The 16,647-nt window shown below is 42.5% G+C and overlaps 1 protein-coding gene across 6 annotated transcripts in view; it reads right to left on the bottom strand.

Moving 5' to 3' along the window:
• Nucleotides 1-16,647, bottom strand: part of Bicc1 (BicC family RNA binding protein 1) — a 290,776-nt gene that overhangs the window by 90,659 nt on the left and 183,470 nt on the right. The gene's annotated exons all lie outside the window — the stretch shown is intronic.

Here is a 16,647-nt window from a genome sequence, read left to right as displayed (position 1 = left end):
GTTTGCATTTGTTGACAACAATCTAATGTGCCTGGAAGCTGCTTCAAGTGCCTATGCTCCACTTGGGATCATTATTACTCTCACAGATGGCCTGGAGCATGTCGTTTTCTCGAAGTGAGCCATGAGCTCTGAATCACTTCATCATACTTCTGCACCGATGCAGAGAATACACTGGAGGTTACTGCAGTCATTTCACTAGACAACAGAGTGATTAATTAACTCTGGAAAGAAGGCCAGATCCATTTTTTTTAATGGTACAATGACTATCCCCATTATGCATGACACATATCCTACTTTGGGTTCCTTCAAAAAGGCCTAGATACAAACTCAGTTAAAATTGGGGTGTCCAGGGTAGTGTACTTGGAAGGAGACCCTTGGGAGGGTGAGGCAGGCAGAGAGGAAGGTGACTGAGGACACGGGGGAGCTTATGAAGGCAGTGGAATGGTGCAGTCGCTGCTGGGCTCAATCCTCTGAGATATTCTGAGGAGACCTGAATAAATTCTTCCAAATTATCCCACAATCGGGATGGACAACGAGGCATTTGGGTTTGGGCTTCAGTCTTTCATTGAGTGAAGCTGTCCCCAGGATATTTTGACCCCTGGCATCATCACAAGTACTGCTGGGTGACTGCACCAAAGGCTTGGTTCCCACAGGGCTGTAAAAGGACACGGGTAGATCAGCAGGGACCCAGCCCCAGAGATGCGAAGCTGCGAGAGGGTGTGTGCTGCAGGGGGCTGAAAGCCTGGCCAAGGGCAAGTCAACAGATCCACTGTAGTAGCCACCTCCCCCACTGATGCCTTACTCTTATCAAGTTCCTGTGACCTTCAGATTCAGCTTTTCAGAAACCCCAATGTCCCTGTCATCAAGTAAGATCGACTATCTTCATCTTCCTGTGTTAAACCACTTTCTGGTATCCACTGTTTTCTCCCAGTTATCTCTCAGGTTTTCCACTGTGAACAGGATGAAGTTCTTATGACATCACTGACCTCAGGACCAGCGCTACTGGCCACCAACTCCCCCAATATTTCCTTTTCACCTCCCTTCCCTCTTCCTGCAATGCATAATGATCCCTCTGAGCTTCATGCCTTTCCCACACAGAATGTCCCACCCTTTCCTTTGTTCAAATTCTCCTCACCCTTCCACAGAGAACCACATCCAGAGCTACCAAAGCCTGAAAGTATTTTCCTTGGCTGTGATGTGCACCTTCCCTCTGTCTCAACTATCCTAGACTTGATGGCAAACTATTACATTTTTAACAATGTGCCTAAATTAAGGAGGGCAGGCGTCCCCAAACACTACATATGCAAAGATCAGAGAATGGAATCAGTGCATCTTCCTCAGGTTCACGAACTCGTGGTACAGTGGCCGTAATCTCAAAGGCCCCTGGGGTCACATAGCAAGCGAACAGGCTGGTTCCCTCATCCGGTAGCAGTTAGCACAAGCTTGCACCAACAGCACCGGGACAGCTGGGGAAGGAGCGGCAGGTGCTGGCTACACAACCTGCGTCTGGTTTTGGAGATTCCGAAAAGGGCATCCGACACCAGTGATCAGCTTTGGGATGGGGGGGTCAGAGACCAGGGCCGTGCAGGAATGGCCCTGGCAAATCTGAGTGCAGAGGGGCCAAGCTCAGCTGAAGTGAGGGTGAGCAAAGCAGCAGCTGTACGAGGGGAGACGCCCAGGTGCTTGGCGAGTAGTGTCCTGGCCTCAGGCCTGCTCTGGATAAACCCGAAGGAGCCTTGTCTCATTAACAGAATTCTTCACGAATTCTGAGAACAGTGCAGCCTCACTGTCAGGTGACAGAGATACTACTCATCTTTTCAAAAGTGATTCAAAAGATATACCTGGAAAACTGAACTCACTGTTAATTTCAATTTATCCTCCATCTAGTGACACTGTAAGCTTTAACTCACACTTTACCAGTCCAGCTTTTCGGCATGCACTGCAAACACGGAGACAGTAACATATGCTGCTCCCTGAGTCCAGAGGAGAGGGGAAGGCCTAGGGGTACACAAGTGTGCAGACTCACAACAAAATGCAAGCGATTACATGGAACTGCGTCAATGCGGGGACCAGGCTTGAATTCCCCTGGGAGGCCAGAGTGAAGCTCTCCGGGAGGACCTGGCCCCTGGAGAGGCTCAGCGGGGTCAGGAGGTGCAGGAGGCCCCTAGGCAGCCAACACAGGTGATGAGGTAAAGGTAGGAACGGGCACCACTGCTCGGAGACAAAAGCAGCAGCTGAAATTGCTGGAACACAGTTTATTCAAAGCCCACAAGAGTATTTTCAAACTAAATTTAATACTATTTCAAACTTTAAATTTATAGATACTGTATTTGTAGGTAGACAACATGCTCGTGACGTAAAAAAAATTAATGAGCTATTTACATAAGGAGAAAACTCCTGAGGATTAGGTGGGAATATTTGATTTCATGGTAAAAGCCAGGAAAATTGTGATATATTGTTTGGCCTCAAACATCTACATCTTTGGTGACTGAAAAGCCTCTTTGCTTTTTTTCCTCTGGCCAGAGAGATAGCTCAGTAGAATAAGTGCCTGCCTAGCAAGCGGAGGGTGCTGAGTTCAATCCCTGGTACTGCAAAAAAAAAAAAAGAGAGAGAGAGAAAAGAAAAGAAAATTTCAAAAGAAGGTAACAGGAGAGTAACAATGGTTAATCCTTTTTCCTCTGCTTCCCTTTCCCGGATTCAGGTACACTTCCAAACTGTGTGCAGCAACTCAGTTCTCCCAGGTGCTGTGTCAGATTTGAGGACGAGAGCAGACCACACAGAAAAGCAAGGTCAGGGGTTACGTCGCAGAGAGCCCAGCACAGCCCCTGGTTTCTGTCCTTCTAAGAAACAGAGCAGTGAAATGGAGCAAATTATGCCAAGAAGTAAAGAGCTTAGGCATGGATCTGATTACGGGAGACAGGGTAGAAACAAAATAATGGGTCAACTCAAAACAATGTATTTAAGTTACACATCTTTTCCTTGAATGTAAGAGATGGGAAAAAATTTCAGAAACTTTCGCCACTAAAATAGAGAACCAAAGCCCAATACATACAAATAAAGCCAAACAATTTATTAGATCTCCTTTCTATTATACCAAGAAAACTTTGGAACTGGATAACATGTACAATATCATAACTATTGCTTATACCTCAATAAAACACACACATATTTTCATGCTAATAAAACTAAAGATCTTAACCATTAGATAATTCTCTTTGGAAATCCAAGTCTCTAAATGTTAATGCATACCTTTTATAAGCTTTTAAAACTCTCTTTTTTTTTTTTTTTTTGTGGCTGGCTCAGCCAACTCTGGGGGTTGGGGCTGGTGCAGCAGGTGGTGCCAGGAATCAAACCGTGGTCCCTGAGCACTTGCCTAAGCAGGCGCTTTAGACCACTGAGCTATGTCACTGGCCCACAGTCTTTTAAAGCTTAACACATTATTGCCAGGCATGGTGGTAATCCCAACATTCAGGAGGCTGAGGCAGGAGGATTGTCACAAATTAAAGGCCAAAGTAGGCTAAATAAGTGAGTTCAGGGTTCGGCCAAAAAGCTCAGCTGGTTAAAGTAACTGTAAGCAGGCACAGGGGCTGGGGGTTCGATCCCCTGGCCTGCTGTGTTGGCCCTGCCCCTGGGGCACACTGAGACTGCAATTGAGACTGGGCGTGATGGTGAGCACCTGTAATCCCAGCTCTTGGGAGGCTGTAAACAGAAGAATCACTATGAGTCCAATCTAGTAGTGAGATCCTGAATACCCTATAGACCCTGCTCTTAAAAAAATACAAAAACAATGTGAGCTCAAAGCCAGCCTATATTACATAGTTAAACCCTGTCTCAAAAACAAAACAAATTAATACATTATTATTATTGAGATGAACTTATTTCTAATTTGAAATAGAATGATAAATTTTTGGTAAATAAATGTCAACAGTGCTAAGCAGTTTGGGTAATAAAAGTATATATAGCAAGCCTAAATAAACTTAAGTTCTTGAGTAGAGAAAAGCTCAACACTGATTTAACTAGAAAGTAGATGAACAGCCACGAGCATGTGGGAAGGACGCAGTAAGTCAGTAGAAGGTGAGGCAAATGGCTGAAGGAGGGAAACAGACACATGTTCCAAGAGCAGAAAACACACTCAGCTTTTCCACTCGCGAAGCCCTGAGGCATGTGACAGAGGGGTTGCTTTCCACATTGCGCTAAGCACGGAAAGCACAGCACTGGCCAAGAGCGGGTGGAGGAGCTGACTCTCTCTCAGAGTCCAGTCCTCCCACTGGCAGGTGACAGTGGGAGGGGCCAGGACAGCACCCAAGAGCATTGCACCGCGCGGCTCCTGCGACCTAAGAATTCCATTTGTAGGGATTTACGTGACAAAAATGTCTACAAGTAGACAAATAAATTTGAAATTCTTCATAGAAAAAAGAGCAATCATAGAGGGCCGGGGAGATGGCTCTGTGGAATAAGTGCTTCCCTGGCAAGTGCAAGGGCCTGAGTTCAATGCCCGGTTCTGCAAAAAAAAAGAGCAGTCAGCCCAATGCCCAGCAGGAGACCTGCTGCACCAAGCAGACAGGCTGGCCATGCCCTACAGACAGACAGCACATCAAGCCACTGAAACAATAATGGATTGCTTATGCAGCTATATAGGGTTATGCTTTCTAATTAATTTTTACAGGGAATAGCTAATTGCACAAATGTGTGTGTAAAATGAGCCCATTTGCCCAAAGTAATAATTGTAACTATTTCTACAGATCAAGTAGCCAAAACCTCACATATGCTGTGTGCCCATCTTACTGTTATTTCAAGCAGGACTTGTTTTGCTTGAAGAGTAATTTCTGGTAACAAGATATAAAGGGAATGTACCTCCTCGTTCCTAACATCTCTTTAATATCTTCTAATAAAAAATGTCTCCAAGTACCAAGGTTTGTATAAAAATGTAGTAACAAGCCCCAAGCCATGCTTTAATGGCCCCCAAAAGCTTTGGAAGAAATGAAGATGCCACCGCAGTTTATTTTCTTTAGCTAATGAGGAGCACCACGTGGTAGCTTAGTAATGTGTGTGGCTGCAAAAGCCTTCATGAAGATAATTGCTCCTGCCAGGCCTAACAAACGTCACTAAACTCTGCCCAGCAGTGGCGTGACTGACAGCGGAGAAAAACTAGAAGGCCACATGCAGCTGGGAACATCATCACAATCTGCTGCCTAGTTCCAGCACTTACAGCGCACGCTGGTGTTCCAATATGGTGAGAAACCCTAGCGCTGCCCCAGTGGGCAGAAGTACGCATTCTGCAAAGGGAAGCTGAAACAGGCAGCGCCAACCAGAGGTGTGGTGGGTCGCCAAACGCGGCCTAAGTCCCCCAGAGGGGTAAAATCATTCCAGGTTGAGAACTGAGGCTCTAGATAAAAATACACAAATCTCAGAACGACTCTAAAAATCTTTCATTTCCAAAAAGATAGAAAAGTACAAAATATGATAAATAAAAATAGACTTCAAGAATTGAAAACAAACCTCAGCAAGCTCCATTTTGCGTTATTTTCAAAATGGCTTTTAGACAGGCTCTCCCTACACAGTTTAGGCTCATCTCAACTTCACTGTGTGCACGAGCCCAGGCTGCCCTCAAACTTGTAGCGATCCTCCTGCCACCGCCTGCCAAGTGCCAGGATTACAGGTAGGTGCCATGATTCCTTGACAAAACCAGAAGTTGCCTGCAGCTTCTAAAACCTGGATAGGCATGCCCAGGATGCCCTTCTTCCTAGGGAAGATACTTAAAAAACATTTTAAATCTGGGTTCTCTCCAATGAATGTGTTGTGACTCTTCAAACCTTAGGGGACCCAATACTCATGAGTACCTGTGTGCATGTTTATGGAGCGGGAGAAAATATGCAAACCAAGAAATCAAGGCTTATGTCCTAACTCCATCCCTGGAAACAAGTCACATCATCTCTCAGAATCAATTATTAGCATTTACAGTGGGGAAAGCAATACGCCTACCACTGATTTACAGTAAGGGTTAACAGAGCGACCACAGGTCACACACCTGGCACAGTTTCTCCCTTCCTCTCTGTACTTAAAACAGGAGACTGCAGGTGGAAGGGGTTCTCGGTGGCCCTTCCCCAGGAGAGGCCTCTGCTCAGGAAACAAGATAGGCAGGATAGTCCACAGAAGAAAGACAGCAGTTCAGAGGCTGATGAGCTGAGAAAACTCAAGACACAGTCCAGGGACCTACTGTGGTCAGCTGCCTATGCTGTCCTATTTAACTTCTCACTTTTACATCTTCCTCATCAAACTTTCATTTTTTAGGAGATTCATGGTGCTTTCAAACCTACACATTAAAGAGTTAGTAATCATAATATACTTATACATATGACAACCTTTATAACGCTGACAAAAGCACTGTGCCCATCAAGAGACTCTGTTTTTCAATTTCAGTCTCACAGCAAAATGTAACAGAAGTACCAAGTGCCCCTGTGCCTCTTGCTGCCCACAGGCAGGCCTCCCCCATTACAGCCCCTTCAAAGCCCGGTCCATGAATCCCAGTGAACGCATGAAGGCACACAGCCACATCAGGGATCAGACACAATTTCACTAACCCTAAAATCCTCCTGGCTTACCTATTCATCCTCTGCTTAAATCCCTGGCAAACACTGATTTTTTTTTAGTATTTCTAGCAACATTTAATAACAATGGCTCATATTTTACTCACTTTGTAAAGGGAAGCGAAAGTAGAGTTAAAAAAATCATTACAGCATTAAGTACAGTATATTTAGTCTAGAATGCTAATTGTGTAAGAAACACCAGAAATTCCAGGTTCACTGGTGTTTTGCTATTCTAACTATTAAGGTATGAAAAAGAATGAATCCTCTTATGTGTTTGGTGATACAAGTTGGTTAAACTTTTTCAGGGGTGAATTTGACTATATCTACAATGTTTTAAATGTATGTGATTTATATTGTTTTCTGGAAGAAGAGGAAGAAGGCACAAGACCTAATTAACTGTGTACAGACCCTCATCTTCTTACAGTCTCCCTAGGTCTGCTTCTCCTAGTGCGGAACACAGTCAGCTCACACAGCGTCCGTCCCTCTCGGGCGGACCTCACCACCAGGAACACACGCGGATGGCTACTGCATCTCTGTGAATGGCCTGGCCTCATTACAGCACTGCGCAACAGTCCTCTGTGTGAACAGGCATATCTACCCACTCATGTAAAGGACTCCTTGGTGGTGTCCAAAATCTACTAATTATAAATATAGCTGCCGTAAACATCTTTTTAATTTTAAATATGTTTATTTGGGCATTTTAGATATCCACAGTGATCACATTCATCATAGGTGTCATGGTTTGTGTCTAGTTGTCCCCCAAAGCCTCTGCAGTCATTGAGGTGGCTTCTAGAATTTGTGATTAATTCATGACCCCATGCTGGGATTATGGGTGTGAGTGCTACAACCGCCTGGGGTAGGTAATCTGCATTCAATAAAGGGAAGGGAGAGAGGCTTGCTAGCGGCCAAACAGGCTGGCTAGCCCCTGCTCCTCCTTTTGCTCTTTGCTGTTTTCCGCCACCACCAGCAGCTGCCATATGCCACTCTGCCATGGAGCCAGCTGAGTATGGACTGCAACTTCCACAGACTGTGAGCTACAGAAACCTTTCCTTCCATATTCTGGGTCCAGGTATTTGTTCCAGCAACGAGAAACAAGAGAAGAGTAACTGAAACAATGGGAAATCTGTACCTATACATGCTATATCTTGATTCCTCTTTCTCCCTCATCCCCTCTCTTCAACCTCTTTCCTCTCCTTATTCCCAAGGCTTGGTTTCCCTTTTATCCCTGTTTAATCATTTCCCCCCTCCTTTCCTTTCCCCCTCCTTCCTCCCCAGTTTCCCTTTCTTTTGAACACTTTCTTCCTATGTCACAATATCTACTGTCTACTTTGGTCCTTATACACACTTTCAGTTTCTCACACCAGAGAAACAATGAGATATTTACACACGTGTTCAATTTATTTCACTGCCATACACCATCCCAAGGCACACCCATTTACCTAGAAATGTCTCCACTCTATGGCCAAGTAACACTCCATTGCATTAAAAAGCATATCTTTTATCTATTCTTTGGCTGACGGGCACCTGGGTTGTTTCCAAGATTTAGCTGGTACAGGCTGTGCTGCTCTAAGTGCCATACACTTCTTCATGTAGGTGTTTGTCTGTCAATGAGTTTTTAGGTCATGTGGGTGACAGCAAGAGGTGACTGCTGGATCACATGGTGAGAACTGCATTCAGTTCTGTAAGCAACCAGCACCTGTCTTCCAAAAGGACTATTTCAGCTTGTATTCTGTAACATTGAAGCTCCTACTGTTTATTTGATCCCCAGAATCTGATGTCATCAGTGTTTCAGACTTCAGCCCTTCTAACAAGCAGATAGTGCTTGTCTCGTGTGTAATTCTCTAATGACAGTCCTGCCTTCATACTCAACTGCTTTGAAACTCATCAAAGTTAGTACCTGATGCATTCAGACATGCATCCTGGTCATAGGAGAACCCGTACTGTAGCATCCTATAACCCAGTTGTGTCCCAAATTTTCTGATCAAGGAGATTATGGGGCCACAGAGGAAAGTGATCAAAGTTGTAGAATGTGCCTAAGGAGAGTCACATGGAGAGAAAACATTCTTTCAGGCTTTCACAGAGAACAAATTAGTCAAGCAATGGCCGTGACTCTTCCACATGGCTGACACTCACAAAGGATCTATAAAGTGTGGTACAGGGTTTCAGCATAAAGCCTGAGGGGATTTCACTGACCTTGTCAGATACAAAAGTTACATTTCTTGTTATATAGGTTTGCTTTATTTTGGTCTTAACCATCCGGCACAAAAGTATAAAAAAGAGGTATAAAAAGTAAAGCCATATTAATATGTTGAGCTATAAAAGACTCAAGTTAACAACTTCTGACATTGCCAGTCCTATGGATAACCCACTACTGTTATGGATTACTGGACTATATTGGATTATTTTGCTGAATTCACACACCTACAATATTTAAATGACAATGGAATACCCATCTCTAACAAAGCTAAGCAAAAAAGGTTATACAAATAAAGGACCATTTTGTATCTGCATATTCGAAATAGGATAGATATATAGCTACTTTCTCTTACTTCAATAAGAAGAAAGACTTGTACTAATAGTATTTGGACAAGATATCATGGCTGCATGAATAACCACAACAATATGCAATGTATTAATTATTGAAACTGTACTACTAATCAGTTTTGAAACTGTCTCATTGCTATTTGTTTCTCAATAAAATAAATAAAAAATAGTGAGTCTCAATGACAGTTAAGCCTATGTTACAATGTTAATATTATAAAATATTAATAAATATGTTTATGTACCTGGAAAAAAAATTTTGTCCTCGTGCTCAAGGTTTGTTTGGTTCTTGACAGACAAGCTAGATGCAGGAGGTGTCAGCTGCCCTGTTACTCACTACCCTTTCTAGTCACATATGTTTCTTTGGTACACCTCGCACGTCCCAGAGCCAGCTAATTAGTGCCACGGTGCCAGTGTATGACGCTGAACGTTTTCCCACATACCTGTCTGTATACCTTCTGTGGTGATCTTTTGCCCATTTTTGAGTTGTTCATTTCCTTTTTGTTGCATTTTTAAGAGCTCTCTGAATACTGTGGCTAGCAGTCCTGCTTCATGTATGTCTTCTGAGCATTTCCTCCAGTGTCTGGCTTGTTCACTTTTCCTGTCACTGCTTTCATTTTTAACTTATTTCTCAACATTAAATTTCCTTCCCTACTGAGTTCATGGGAAATATCTTTCCCAAAACTTGTTTCAGTATATGGGGCCTTCAGAATAAAAACCAACCAAGGATGAGGCCAAGCTCAGGGGCTCAGGCTTAGCAACAGCTCAGATAGCATTTTAGCCCCATCTCCAAAACGTGTGTGTTTTGTGTCTCTGAACACTTAGAAAAGTTCTCAAATGTTCATGTCTGAAACTACCTACTAATGAGATTCTTCATGTAGAAAGAAAAACACTAACAAATTGAGTATTTAAAATATACACTCATTTTTATAAATTTTTTAATGTTTAATGATACTGGAACCTTAAAGAACTAGAAACGGTTCTGATTTCAGTCCTCCGTGCATAGAATTTACCCAGCTCTTTAGCGGGATTCCCACTCTCGGCTCTTGGTTAGTATTCACCAAGTAATGATTAAGCACCCAAACAATATACAGAAAAAGGACTAAGTACAAAAATCTTTCTCCCTAAAGGAAATAACAGGGTCCCTAGATAGATGATAGATACTCTCCTCAAAGATTTAAGGCAACAAACAAAATTCAAGACATTTATACATACTCTTCCAAATCTATTTTTTAGAAATTGTTCAGTTTAAGAATGAATCAAAAAGTGTCTTCCCAAGCAGATAGCACATGAAATATTAAGTAAAAATTCAAAGACATTTTTAAGATGTGCATCCCTATGAGTGGTTCCACGTTTTCAGCTATAAAATCTGAAATTGGAGGTATGGCCTATGATAAGGACATGCCAATGTCAGCCAATCCTGAAGTCTGTAAACTCCAAGGATGGAGTCATTCTGAAGTCCAGCTGCTTATTACCAGTTACAAATGGTAATAGCTGCTGAAGGAATACAACAGCAAGGAGCACCTCAAGGTGAGGCAAAGCACCAGAAAAAGTATTTTGTAACCCAGGTGTGGGCATAACAACAACTTGCATTCAGTGATTAGGACTTAGGCATCTAGAAGCAGACAGCCTTGCATGCAAGCGTGGGGTCTGCTACTGAGCAATTGCAAACTATGGGAAAGTGATTTTACCTTCATGTACCTTACACTCTCCATCTGAAAAAAGAAAATGCCAGAACCTAACTCACAAGGTCTGTTTTAAAATTAAGAGAGGCCAACAGTCAACCAGGACACTGTATTTATGTTAGTCTTGTTCAAGCCTACCAAGAGTAGCACCAGAATTTCAGTGGCCTCAGAGTGACAGTGATCGTGTCACTTTTCTGTTTCTTTCCCCTTCCTCCACAAGGACTTCTGGCCCACGGAAAGGAGGCCTCTCCACAACTGCAGCCCAGCACTGTCCACGGGAGGATCCATAGGAAAGGCTTCTTTGGTCGACACTTCTACGTGAGTGCCCTCCCATGTGGAGGCCCTGGTTCTCAGTCCTGTTCCGAGGCACACACCTTAGGGGTCGGCACCATAGGGATTTCGGAGCTCCCCTACAACCATGACTAAGTTGTGAGATCCATCTACAGATATTTCCTGAGTGCCCGGAACTGCTTGCAGTACTAGGGATACAACGACTTAACAGAGTCTGTGTGCTCTTCAACCTCCGGAGAATGACTCTAGCCCAAGGTTCTACAGAACTTTTGTCACATATGTTACACAAGGACCTAGCAGTGCGTGTGCATATGCAGCACCCACATGCACATAATCTTACTATACAATTGCACAATGTCCTTATGCTCTGTTTTCTTTTCTATTTTACAATTGGCTGGGAATCACTAAAATAACTTCCACTGCCCCAACAGGCTGCGGCCACTGAAAACGCACCAGCCTAGCACATCATGCCACACTCTCTTGGTGCCATCTGTACCTCAGCCACAGCTATGCTAAAGGCTTTCACTAACTAATCCACTATGGACATGTGATGCTAGTGGCCTCAACAAAATGTTCTTGGAAAAAACAAAGTAAATCACCTATAAATGTTTTCATGTTATGACTATTCTCTTAGATATCCATTTGTTCTGATGAAATGTAGCCAAATAACAGCTCATGAAATTCTGAGGATCCTCTCACACATGCTTGGGGAAAGCACAGCCAAGCTTGCAGCCAGGTTGCCCCCGAGCAGAGACAAGTCAGCCACCCAGGTGATGCCTTCTGCTCCTGCTGGTGCCAGGACAGCCCAAGTTGGTATTCACGGACCACATGTAGTAGTTTCTATCAATTTCTTGAAGTCTGCAATAAACCAACTTTAATGTTGACCTCATTTTACCTTCAGCAGCCTAAGAAGCAAGACACTGGCAAGCAATTTTAGGGCAGAGGGATCTTTGTAAGAAACCAGTTAAGAAAATAAAGTCTTTTAGTATCAGGAAGCTCATGGCATAATCATACCACTGTGACAAAGTATCATCACGTCACTTCTATTTATTTGTGCATATAGTTCTATCAAGAAATCTATTTGGCAAAACAGCCAACTTGTTCAAAATGTTATCTGTATTTTATGGAAGCTGTAGTTACTTTAAAATTAGCTATGAGCGGGCTGTGGAGATGGCTGCTCAGTGGAATAAGCGCTTCCCTGGCAAGAGCAAGGGTCTGAGTTCAATCCCTGGTTCCGCCAGAAAAAAAAAAAAAAATAATAAATAATAAAATAAAATAAAATTAGCTGTGAAAGAGAATGTCATATTCAAAATTTTGATGACTGTCTCCATTTGTAGTTTTATAATAGCGATACTCCCCGCTTACCAAGTGAGCACCATCCCTGTGGCTAGACTGTTAAATGAGCTGGTCACTGAGTGAAGAATTCAGCACAGTATACACAGTACAATATTTAGAACAAACAAAGAAACTCCAACTTGACGACTCTGCTTTTACTTGCATAACTCTTATATGCAGCATTGTAACATGTAATAGAACATAAAAGTACAGTATTATGCAACACAGTAAGGAAAAATTGCAGTACTGTATAAACAAAGTGTACCGTACCCCAAAGATGGGCAGGGGGCGGTCTAAGTGGCAAGCTGTAAATCTAAACAGTTGTAAGGAAGGAAGGAATATCTGTATCAGATACCTCAAACCTTCAGTACTAGTTTCACAGGAACAAATTCCAAAATTCTGAAGCATACAGTTCAACTTTGACTCCAGGAGTTTGCAAGTTTTACTTTCTTTGGCACAAAATAAGTCCATGTTATACAGAAAAAATACTAAGTATGCTTTATTTTTCTTAACTGTGAGCAAGATGAAAACAGCTCTAGAGTCACCTACTTAAATACCCATTAGTTTGAATTTCAAAATCTTAATTCTTTCTGGGTTTAATGAGGATTCAGCCTTTTGATAATCTCAAATGACCTAGGGATGTTTTTAAGGAAAAGTTTGTTCCTAAGTTTCTCAAGATCCCAGACCTGAAAGTGTCCCTGCTTTTTCCTCCACTATATCCTGTGCAGAGTAAGTTGGAAGGGAAATGGAAAAGAAGAGAAAGGCATGCAGAGAAAGAAGAATGAGGTGAGACGATGAAGAGAAAGGAGGACAGCAAAGACAAATCAGATGTCCTTCTGCTCAGAGTGACAGCAACACAGCCACAGAAGGAGGTGCTCATCACTCCAGCGGGCTGTGTGAACCAACTGTGATGGTGACAGAAATGTGGAATGAATGAATCCATAAGAGTGCAGCTCCCCGGATGCCATGACGCACCCTGCTCGGAGGTGACAGCGGGGACCTCGCCTCTTTCTCAATGGTGGCACCATCTGTGCCCTTCTGAACTCACAGTCTTCTTAGGAAGAGAGTCACATTTTCTTTTTAGAGGGTAAAGTTTTGGTTTTCCAAATTCAGCTTACTGGCAGCAGTTAGAGGAACTCACGGAGCCGATGGGTCTTCAGCGCCAGCCCAAAATACCAAACTAAATCTCTAAAGAAAAATTTCCATTTTTCTATTTGATGGTTGCTTTTTCCCTGATACAGGATTAGTGGTTTAAAAAGTAAAAGTTTAGACAGGGCTCCTTATGTTTTTATAATTTAAAAACATAGGCCTGGGGTAGGGGAGACAGCTCAGCAGTCTAACTGCCTGTTGACAAGCACAAAGCCTGGGTTCCTTCCCACTGGCCACTGAAACTGGGTATGGCGGCACATGTCTGCAAACCCAGCGCCGGGGAGGCTGAGACAGGAGGATCACTAAGAATCTGAGCCCACAGCAAGACCCTGTACCAAATAAATAAATGAATAATTTTTAAAAATATGGCTAAATTCCAATGAGGTAAAGGAAGAGGTACACAGTGGCAAGCAAGAGAGATGTTGGCCTAGACCCATATACTTCACCAATACATTGGTGAAGCCAAATACAGCTCAAGCCCACAGCGGCACTGTCTCACCAACCAGCACACGGTCTGGGAATTCTCTATGTATTCCAAATCTGCACATTACCATAGAATTTATAATTAAGTAATTATGCAAAATATAATACAACAAATGCAAACAGCATTTTGCACCAGCTGTTTTGCCAAATAGATTTCTTGACAGAACTATATGCACAAAGAAAAGTGACTTGGGATGACAGTCATATGAGTATGCAATGAGCTTCCTGATGATTTTACTCTCTGAACTGTTTCTTTACAAAGATCCCTTTGCTCTAAAATTGCTTACCAGTGTCTTTCTTCTTAGACTGGTGAAGGGTCCCTAAATTTGTGGTTTTTGGTGTCTTAGGTAATAGCTGGGAGAAAAGAAGGTGAAAGATCAACATCATTTTCTTCAACTGCATGCAGGTGGGGAGAGCAGCCAGGTCTCGTGAAGAGTATAACGTTCCCACCTACATCTCCTTGGGGCATTGCCATTGTACTTTTGCTAACTACAGACCGTAGTCAAACAAACTTCATCTCTGAATTAATGCATCTTAAAAGCTGCACACACACACACACACACACACACACACACACACACACACACCACATCCCAGAAATGTTAGCCAACATCTGATTCAGCAGTTGAAGATTTATTTTTTTTTTTCGAGCCCCCCCCCCAGTTGAAGATTTAAACAGTCAGAGCAATCAAATTCGAGCAGTAAGATCCTAGGAGTAAAGCTGTTGGTTCTTCTCCCTTCCTCGTTTTCTTCTGGCACTTTCTCCTCACTGTGCAGCATTGTGTGCATTCAGAGCACTTCATAAATAATAAAAAATGAAATGAAGTCTGTAGCCCAAGCCTGGAGGAATCGATTCTCAGGCACAATTCCAAAGGTTAACTTTAACCCTGTGAAAATTCTCCCAAACGCAGTCAAGTACACTGCTGAAACACTCTCATTTCCAAAGCAAAATGTATAATCAAATTGTAGAATACTGATGGCCACTCTGCACAGGTTAAGTGTGTCACTAACGGGAGATCAATCTAAAAAGAAAAAACTATTCTATTCATTTTCATGTTTTCTAAAATCTCTGAAGTTATGACCACAGTCTGACAGCATATTAATCACCTCTGAATTCCTTGTGACAGTGGGGATGGGTGTAACATAGACACTGCAAGAGAATAAGCCATCCAAAATTATCTGGAACCGTTTTCACATTCATATTTCCTTGGGAGTTTACTTTGGGGACTGATTACATTTCATTTTTATTAGGTGAGTCATGAAGCGCATTCCATCATTTAAGCAAAAATACCTGACAATTGGGAAAGAAGATTCAGTTTATGTTCAAGTTTCAATTTACTCAAGCAGTAGAGCAGAGATTTTAAACAGCTGTAAACGAACAGGTCGACACCCACGAGTAGCAGTTTCTTATCCTGCATAGTAAGCATTAAAAAATCCAACACACTATAGAAATTTCCAAAAATTAAGAATATATATTCTATAGCAATCGGAAAGTACAAAGCTTATGTAAAGATGTATAATTGCACGTATTCACATTATCTTATGACTGTTTAATACTTAAACTACAATTGCTGGCCACTGTGATCATAAATAAGAGGGTAAGAAAATCATTCCTTAGGTATACCCAGCAGTCAAGGCCAGCTGAAAACATTCACCCCCAAAATCCTGCACAATAATTTATATTCCATGTGATTATCAAGTCTAATAATCTGAGGTTAAAAGAAGTCAGGCCTGTAATCCCAGAATTTGGGAAGCTAAGGAAGGAGGATCACTGGGAGTTCAAGGCTGGCCTGCGTTATACAGTGAGTTCAAGGCCAGCCTGGACCATATAACAAGACCCTGTTTCAAAACAACAAAAATAAAATACAATAATTCAGGCTAAAATATGAAAGGAAAAATTGTGCAGTTTAGTATCTTTAGCAAAAAAAAAAAAGCCACTGACATAAAGGATAAATACAAAACTAAATAACAACACCAGATCGTATGGGGTACCGACCAGCTTGCACACTTACTGTATTCCATATCACGTGATGGCATTTGTCATTATCTCCTGAGGACAAGATATACCTATATTCTATTTAATGAAATATATACAACAAAAATTGCTGAAACTGAGATTATATTATAAACAGTAACAACAAAAAACTGTCAAAGTATATACTGGCAGGTCAATTTTGAAGACTATATAACCTTGGGTTGGGGGTGGGCAGTGCAGGAAGCTCTGTGCCCATTGCTGCCCATGCTGGTTTGAGTAGTGCCCTATAGGGGAGGCAAAGAAAAGGCCAGGCGAGAAAAGCGCTCGTCCTTAAAGGAGCTATGATCACACCGCTGGAAAAGGAGAAGCGATGTGATCTGTGTAATCCATGAAGAAGGACTCAAAGCGCAAGCAGTGGGCGTGTAGGTGCTGACGGCACATCATCACACATGGGGCTACCTGACACGTGGCTGTTGACAAAACGCACTTGAGACTACAGGCTACTCCCGTGTCTCTCATTAATAACATCCCTGGCATAACATCAATTCTTAAAACGTTTTATTTTGTCAGAAAGCAGGAAATTACTTTTAGTTCTGAGAAG

The sequence above is a fragment of the Octodon degus genome, unplaced genomic scaffold (genome assembly GCF_000260255.1).
Source record: "Octodon degus isolate 3935 unplaced genomic scaffold, OctDeg1.0 scaffold00240, whole genome shotgun sequence".
Taxonomy (NCBI): Eukaryota; Metazoa; Chordata; class Mammalia; order Rodentia; family Octodontidae; genus Octodon; species Octodon degus.
This window is presented reverse-complemented; position numbering and strand designations above follow the sequence as displayed.